Source organism: Papaver somniferum, chromosome 8 (genome assembly GCF_003573695.1).
Source record: "Papaver somniferum cultivar HN1 chromosome 8, ASM357369v1, whole genome shotgun sequence".
Lineage (NCBI taxonomy): Eukaryota > Viridiplantae > Streptophyta > Magnoliopsida > Ranunculales > Papaveraceae > Papaver > Papaver somniferum.
In genome coordinates, this window is record NC_039365.1 from 174,663,076 (window position 1) to 174,672,269 (window position 9,194).

General features: G+C 32.8%; 1 long non-coding RNA gene across 1 annotated transcript; it reads left to right on the forward strand.

Annotated features, from left to right (window-relative positions):
• Nucleotides 1-595: 595 nt before the first annotated feature.
• On the forward strand, nucleotides 596-1,244 carry LOC113304074. Its single transcript, XR_003338033.1, has 2 exons — nucleotides 596-736; nucleotides 897-1,244. It is a non-coding gene; the product is annotated as an uncharacterized LOC113304074 (long non-coding RNA).
• Nucleotides 1,245-9,194: the final 7,950 nt, after the last annotated feature.

The window sequence follows — 9,194 nt, forward strand, 5'->3', positions numbered from 1 at the left end:
AAAGCCCTCTCCCTATAACAAAAGTGTAATCTTACACCGAGGTGTAATGTGCATCATATAAAAGGCCTTTCCTGACGAATGATGCCTGAATTGTACATGAAAATGTTGTCGTTTACCAAGTCAACATCGGTTTGGAAGTTTGGCCCGCTCATTGAAGGCAGGACTTCTCTTTCTCTTGTTGAAATGTCCTACTAATTATTCAGGGAAGAAAAAACATTATACATAGGTATAATTCTCTTCGAATGTTGCTATGTTGTGCATCCTTTCAAACGATATATTCGACGATACTTCTTCGGTCCCTATTTACTCCGCGATATACTCCCCGATACGAAGTTATCCTTCCGAAGGATGGTTCCTCACACCGGTATATGTTAAAAGTTCGACTAACACCTCAAAAACATATGTATACTTCGTTTGTACAGTGTCTTTGACTTTGAATTTGGACTCTTTAATTAAAAACTCTTTTCAACGTTTGAGTTTCACCAACTTATTGAATCAATCAAGGACGATTAATTTCCTGCTTATCATTTGATCATGACTCATCTTCTAATTGCTTTCACACCATCTCTACACCTCCCACAAGGCATATAAGGTTGTCTAGTGTGTGCGGGCGGCAGCCTGAAACTATAATCAATCCTCCTCCAATCTGATAGAAAAACATAAGGATGTTTTTCTGGCAGTTGCCTCGTTTGTTATGCTTGTTCCTCCTCTTATCTCAAGTCACTTTCGGCTATAGGTATGTAATGAACTTTCTTTCGGCTATAGGTATGTAATGAACTTTCAAATTTTAGTTTAGCTGATAAACTATAAATCTAGATCAGTGATATCGATCATCTTTAAATTCTGATCCAAATAACTTATTGGCAACGTTATGCATTTTTAATTTTTATTTGTAGGCCAATTTCCGTTTGCAGCCCGCCAGATGATCCAGTTCGTGGTGGCCGACAAGGTCGCGATGAGGATAAACCTAGACCAAGACCACCACCTCCACGAAGGCCACAGGGGGGTCCACGTCAGTAATAAACAACAACAGCGAAAAGTATAAAATACACATAATTACCTGCAAAGGACTACGGTAACTGCGGCACCAGTTAGATCTTAACGTTACTGCTAGTATCTATTCTATTTTCTTCTTGTCATAGAGTGGAGTTCTCAATAGGTCGCCAAACTTCATAACAAGAATGATGTAAAATCTTTTTGTTGCTATAATAGTGGAGTTCTCCAGAGATCGCCAAACTTCATAGGAAAAAAATGATTGCCAAGCTGTAAATTCTTTTTGCTAACAGAGTGGAGTTCTCAAGAGATTGCCAAACTGCTTCAAAAAATGAAAAAGAAAAAAATTGCCAAACTGCTTTAGAAAAAAAAAAAAAATTTGTTATATGAGATAATCACACGATAATTATATACAAGAATAGTTTAGACGGAATATCTGGTAGCGTTAATCCATCGTATGTAGATCATCTTTGGGACAGCGATAATACATGTGGAGATCATGGTTTCTCTCTCTTGACCTTAGTTGTAATGGGAGTAATGGTTATTATTTCCCTTTCATAGGAGAGAGAGGACCAAGTTCCTAGGGTTTTAGTGTAAGGACTTTAGATCTCGACCGTCCATCAAAGAAGAGATAATAATAGGAAGCTAACTCCTTAAATAAACCTAATATAAGTTTAGCAACATTTAGATTAGCCCAGAGTTATCACATGGGACAAATGAGATAATTCCATGTTATGGAAAATATCTAACATTCTCCCACTGATCCATGAGATAAAATTATTTTTGAGATAAAATTATTTTTGATCGAATTCTTTATATCAAATGATTTTATGGTAAAATTATTTTCCGGCACCATTAAATCTGTGTGTACATTATGATATTGTTTCTCTTCAATATTGAACTTAGCTATTGTGCCTAAGACTATTATGTCAGGACTCGTTAGCTATCACCACAGTAATACTAGCGAGTGTTATCTTAGCAATAATCGTTGTAACGTTGCTTTAAGCATTCCGCCAAACCATAAATTAAAATTTTGCAATTATTGAATATTATGATAATGACATTATAACAAAGTTTTTTGGCAATCACCACGGTGATGCTAAATAACCTTTTAGCCGTAATCAGCGTATTGTCAGATGCTTACAATGTCATTATTGGCACAAATATATATGAACAAAAATCACCCACATGTGATTCGGGTTCACATATTTAAGGCAAAACTGAAAGACATGATCTTTATTTAATCATACATTACAGATCTAAATCATTTTATGTTTTAATGAGTGTCTAATGTCATTTCTCTTCATTTTCAAACTTGGGTGCCCGTTTTGACAACATTTAGACATAAAAGTTAAGATCATGATTAAGTAAATGCTACATAACATTTTTTATTATTTTATAAAATGCATAAAATAAAGTTGAGTAACCCTTTATGGATTTTTTCAGATGTTCATAAATATTATTATGTTGTTTTATCCAAAACCTATTGCATACCCTATAAAATTGAGGTTTTATTTTTGGATAAATTCCTCAATGTTTGTGAAAATTGATGATGTTCATTGCCTATTCTAAACATCCTTCATTTTTATCTGTATTATACCCTTTGTTTAAAATGATCTTTAAGCTTGTATCAAATTTAAATTAGCGATGCATCAGAGGTTTTTCTTCAACGAAATTTCATTATTGAATTACACTTATAGACTTGCTTAATGGTCGATTCTGGTTTAAGAAAGATTTCATCACGTCTTGATATTTTTCTATCAAAGGGTGTTGATATTTTCACAAGTCATATATGACATGCTTTTGAGTATATATGTTTGTGATTAATATTTTAGGGTTACTCTTAATTGTTTACAATCTACTAAATTTATGATTAGATCAAGAATGTTCGTATCATTGAGTGGGACCATGCAATATCACAAGAAAAGCTAGTGTGATATTTGCAATTTACATATTTGCTGGATTGTTTAGTTATCACCACAGTGATTCTAAACTTTCTTCTTGTTTAAGTTAACGATAAGAACAATGCTGCTGCAAGTAGTTTTGGTTCACACGTTTAAACAAACATAAATGTTATCTAAATGTTTCATATCATGTAAAATAATAGTTACCCACAGGCAACTATTCTTTCGATTTATTAGGTTGAACATTAGAATTATTTGAGTTTGTTAATACATGTTAGGGCGAGATTCTCCCACAGGTGACCCTAGTTGTGGTATTAAACAAACATAATGTTGTGTGCATGAGAAGGTAAGATATCTACAGATGTTTTTCATGTCTCATATTGTTCCTTGATAAGGTTTTACCCACAGGAGAATCTTGTTGAAGTTATTGAAGGTATGAAACTATTGTAAACTTAATTATTATTTATCTCAATTCTGTCTTTTGTTCTTATTAATTATTGATTATGATTATTTTGTAGATTTTTTTGGGTTTAAACTTTGGAAGACAAAATTGTTTATCTCTTGATGATTTTTCCCATACTGTGTACATCTATCAATTGCATTAAGAATCTCAATCCGTGGATGTTTTCTCAAACATTCATTATTCAAATTGAGAGGCAATTATATAGAAAGTGAAAAATCATAAAGTCTGACAAAGCTGGTGAATATTGTGGAAGGTATGACAAAATGGGATAATATCCTAAATTTTTTACGTACTATCTTAAAAAGTTTGGAATTGTTATTCAATACAAAAGGCCAATTTATCCTTGGCGTAATGGTGTATAACAAAAGGCAAAATCATACCTTTATGTAAATGGTTACAAACATGATGAGTTATGCATAATGGCCACACATCTATGAATGTATGTTCTTTCTATAACTGCGTAATTTAAATAGATTTCCGAGTTAAGCAGTTTCAAAGACACACTTTGGCCTAGAAAGGCTAGAAACCTAGTTTAAATCACCTTTAAGTTATGGTTGTTTATTTGTAGGTAAGTCCTTACATTCCCAAGAATGAAAATTGGATTTGTGAACTATTACTGGTTCATTGGTTTTCCTAAATAATCCAAATGGTATTTTTTAATGTTCTAACCATAGTATGAGATTTTATTGAAACCGAAAATATAAATTCATTAGTGATGGCATAATCAGTGAGCGTACGTGGATATATCTGTTCAAGAATTCATCATAATGATCCCTTTATTTAATATTTCTATAAATATTGTGAATCTTCTCATTGTCGGAATGTTAGATAATGAAAGACCACAAATTACTGATCCAATAATCCATAATATAACTACTGCCAATAAAGAAATTTTTGATAACAACTTGAACAAGCATTAAAAAGGTTTCAAAAGAGATTGAAAGAAATCTATTCATGTTGTTTCAGTGATTTACTTACAAGAATTTATTTCATTTTGATATGGAATAGCAAAGACTCGGTTTCTGGTTCACAAACTATTATGTGTATAATAATTTTGATCAATGGATTGATGATATGTGAAATAAAATCAATGGTTGAACGTCAAGTCCGGGATATTATTTCGTTGCTCGAACGACACAAAACAGTTATGTGCAAATGGGTCTTTCAGCCGTAGCATGACTGTAATAGCATTACTAAATGATATAAAGCACGAACTGTAGCCAAAGATTTTATGAAATGATACACTGATTGTAAATATGTTTTTCTCTCGTATCAAAAAAAGACTTATTCAGAATTATCATAGTATTATTAGTATCTCAGTATGACTTAACAGTTGCATTACTCAAATGTGAAAATAGCCTTTATTACTGATAAATTATAAATAAAATTTACGTGTGTCAATAAGAAGGCTTTGCCTTATAAATACAAGAACATGTAGTCTACAAGCTTAAGAAATCAAAGTATGAAATTAAGCAAGCCTCTCGAATATTGCATATCTAAAATTCAACAAGACCATTAATGTTAATTGGTTTTGGATGAAATTATTGTAGATCCATGCATATACCTCAAGATCAGTGGGAGAAGTTCATACTCTTGGTATTTTATGTTAAGACTTACTACTTACAAGTAATGATCTTGACTTTATGCATATCTCTATATTTTTCGAAATAAAGGATGTCAATGAAGCTTACCATGTGATAGTCACATATAATGTGGATTACTAAAGCTCTCATGTAAAGCGTATATCAAATATTCGTACAATTTTGAGATAATAACACATTTAGCAAATTTTGTTTCCTATTGAATAGAAAATATAAATTTAATCTTCATTACATCTTAATTATGATATGGAACATATAAAAAATTGTTGGTGTGTTAGCTAAATGCCTAATGATTTCGAAAGAACAAATTATAGAAAAGTTATCAAGCATCTTGAGATACTAATCTTGAATTATGTCTTACAATTATTTAACCAATCCAATCAGAGTTGATTGGATTTTCACACTTCAATTTTGGTGGATGTACGGATTCTATAAAGGAAGAATCCATTAATATTAGTTCCACAATTGAGTTTGAATATTTTTGACTACGAGACTTAGAGATTTAAGTTTGTCTCCACACTGCTGAAATTTATCGTCTTAGCTTCAGAGCATTAAAGAACGATATGATACAAAAGGAACAAAACACATGAACCTTGAGTATTTATACGTGAATCAAGCAATTCAGAAACAATGGTCGTTCATTTACCGATTAAGCACAACTGTATCCACGGATGCACTTATTGAAAGTTACTTTTAAGTCCTTATAAGAAAATATTGAAATCTTAGGTTAGTGACGGTAACTAATTATTGAATTCAGCTAGTTCAGATGCTTATTTTTGAACACTTATTGAACTCTTATTAATGTAATTCTGAATATATTTCTCTACCCATGTTTAGTATACATTTATGTGAATGGATGTATGTGAACAGAAATCGTCTTTCTTAAAGATATTACTGGACCATTATGATACTCCTATTTAAGGCCTAATTGAGCGAGGTACTCCTGTTGTGGTACATGAAAGGGAACATGTTGATAACAAGACAATGTGCCACCGCTATGACTCACATGAGTAGTTTTCTTGACCAAGGTATTATGTTAACCATTAAATTTTGTTTTGCAATTATGCGCGCCTTATGTTTTCTACGATTAACCATTATACAAATTATCCCATGAACCGGTGGGAGAATGTTATATATTTTCCATAACATGAAATTATCTCATTGGGCCCATGTGATAACTCAGGGCTAATCTAGACGTTGCTAAACTTATATTAGGTTTATTTAAGAAGTTAGCTTCCTATTATTATCTCTTATTTAATAGACGGTCGAGATCTAAAGTCCATAAACTAAAACCTAGGAACTTGGTCCTCTCTCTACCTATGAAAGAGAAACAATAACCATTACTATTGTATCCGAGAAATTGATACTCATTACAGCTAAGGTCAAGAGAGAAAAACCATGATCTCCACAAGGTATTATCGTTGCCCCAAAGATGATCTACATAGGATGGATTAGCGCTACCAGGTATTCCGTCTAAACTATTCTTGTATATAATTATCGTGTGATTATCATGAAGTTCAACAATCCTAAATTATGTATCTATAAAATTAAATCTCATACTCCCTCCGTTTCAAAAAGACAGTCCGGTTTGACTTTGCCAAGATATTAAGGAGATCATAGTAGTTTACATTCTTACCCTTAATTACTTGCTTAATTTATTTCAATAAATATGTTAGTAATAAAAACTACCAAAAATGGTGTTTGGAAAAGAAAAAGATGAAAAATTATAGAGATAAAAGATTGTATACTTATGGAGTACAACCTTTATAAGGAATTTAATTTGGAACCATATATATTGTTTCCTTAATTATACAGATTTCATTAATATTTTAGATTGAGTCCCATTAAAAAATAATTTATGAATATGAATGTAAAAACTTAAGAGCATGCTAGAGAGTTCATTGGAAAAATATAACTATAAACAGAAACTGGACATATTTTTAAAACAAACCAAAATGGAATAGAGGACGATCTTTTTGAAACAGAGGGAGTAGTAAATATCACGGAGTCTTGTCATTTGCTCATGAGAACTCATCTTCCATCTTCTTTCAAACCATCCTCTACCCCTCCCATTCAGGACTTATAAGGTTGACAGTGTGTGCGTGGCAGTTTGAGATCACAATAAATTTTCCACCAGTTTAGAAAAAAGAAAGAAGGATGTCTTTCTCGCAGTTGCTTCATTTGTTATGCCTGATCCTCCTCTTATCACAAGCATCTTTCCCTAGGTATGCAACAAACTTTGAAGATTTAGTTTAGCCGATAAACTACAAATCTAGGTCAAATCGGTAACTAAAATTGGTTTAAGAACAACGGTAATGCGAAATAGCATGAATCTGTAGATTCTAAACTATCTTATTCCTAATCAATTTTTATTTGCAGACCAGGTCGCGAAAAGGAAGACCAACACCACGATCACCAGGAAGGCCAAAGAGTCCACGTCCATGAAGGATTACACTGTTAGATTAGTGTAACTGCTAAAATTAGCGTGTATTATTTTTGTTATAGTTATGAAGGGCTAATAAGAATCATTCATATACAGTACCACCTTTAAATCAGTCTCATTTCCAATTTTAATAAATCACACTGAAATACTCCACTAATGTTGTGCCAATTTGCCATGTGTTTCTAATTTCCCATCTTATACGAAAATGCAAGCAAGTGCCAATTGTACACAACATGAGCATTATTAAGTAAATCAAAGCTGTCGTGCCCGGCACTGGTCCTTGTTCCACCTCAAATCATCCTCAAGTCTAAATAAATATGTTAGTCCGTAGTTTGTGTAATATTCCAAAATTTCTTGAATTACATGTTTCCGGTTTATTGATGAACATGTTCCCGGCAAATAAGAATCATACCATATGGTTAAAACATTATTTTTATTTATGTTCAAGGGGATTGATTAAAATATTTTACATTTGAAAGCAATAATTTTGACTGTGACTAAATAATTACTTAGCAATTTAAGATTTTTCAATTAGCAATTGCTTAGAATGTGTTGATTTCCACTTGAACTAACAGTTGATTTTATCAACTTGACTGTATGATCCTCTGAGCAAACACTAAAAAAACACCGCCTCTATAAATCTATGCGGCCTAGGCGGCTAGGCCTAGCGTTTCCAAATTGGTCCAGTTGCAGAGCGGCCATCATTGTTAATTGTCAACACCCACTACTCTTCCAAACCTCTATATGTTGAAATAACATATCAAAAAATATGTGTACAACTTTACCGTGCCTTTGCCAAAAAAGATTTTTGATTTCAAGTTAGCCTGTCGACTTTTGAGTTTCACAATCTCATTGAATCAGGAAGACGACTAAATATCCAGTTTACCTTATGCTCATCTTCTATTCGAATCATCCTCTATCCCTCCCACTCAGGCCTTATAAGGTTGTCCACTGTGATCGGCTGTCTGAAATTGCAGTTTAATCTTCCACGAATCTAGAAGAAAAGAAATAAGGATGTTTTTATTGCAGTTGCTTCGTCTGATATGCTTGATCCTCCTCTTATCTCAAGCCTCTTGCATAAGGTACGTATTAAACTTCTAATCTGGATCACTAGTTCAGCGATCATCTAAAGTACTCGTTCTATATAACTTTTTAGTTCCATCCATAACTATTCCGAACACTTGATGCATTTTCGATTTTAATTTGTAGAATTACACCACCGCCACCACTCAAAGTGGCCGCAAGCACGATAAACCAAGGCCAGGACCATCAGGGAAGCCAAGGCCAGCAGGTCCACGTCCATGATGAACAACAACGGATTTGTATCAGTTAAAGAAGAAGCAGTGTTTTATATCTTTACTTACGTATCAGCAAACTGCATGCCGGATAGAATAGTGTTCTGCTAACATTTAGTACGTCTTTTATTTTATTTTTGTTATATGATCAGTGGAGTTTTCAGGATCTCACCAAACTGTAAAAGGGACGTTGATTTCAAATAAGTCGAAGTTTTTGGTCAACTGAGCTAATTCATCGTATAACTCGTGCAACTTTATGTTGTCAGCATGTAATATGATCTTTTATATAAAATGATTTATGTTGGCACCAAAATTAGTTGGTTGTACACTTGTTCTAGTGTAAAATGATCTCCCATATTCTAGCACCAAAATTGCGGTTATAAAGAAATTGCAGCATAAAGAAATAATATGTGGCATCAAATTATTTGAATAATCATTTGAAAGTTTCAAAGAACAACTCTATATTTCCGTACAATGCCTTTTTTAAACTCGTTA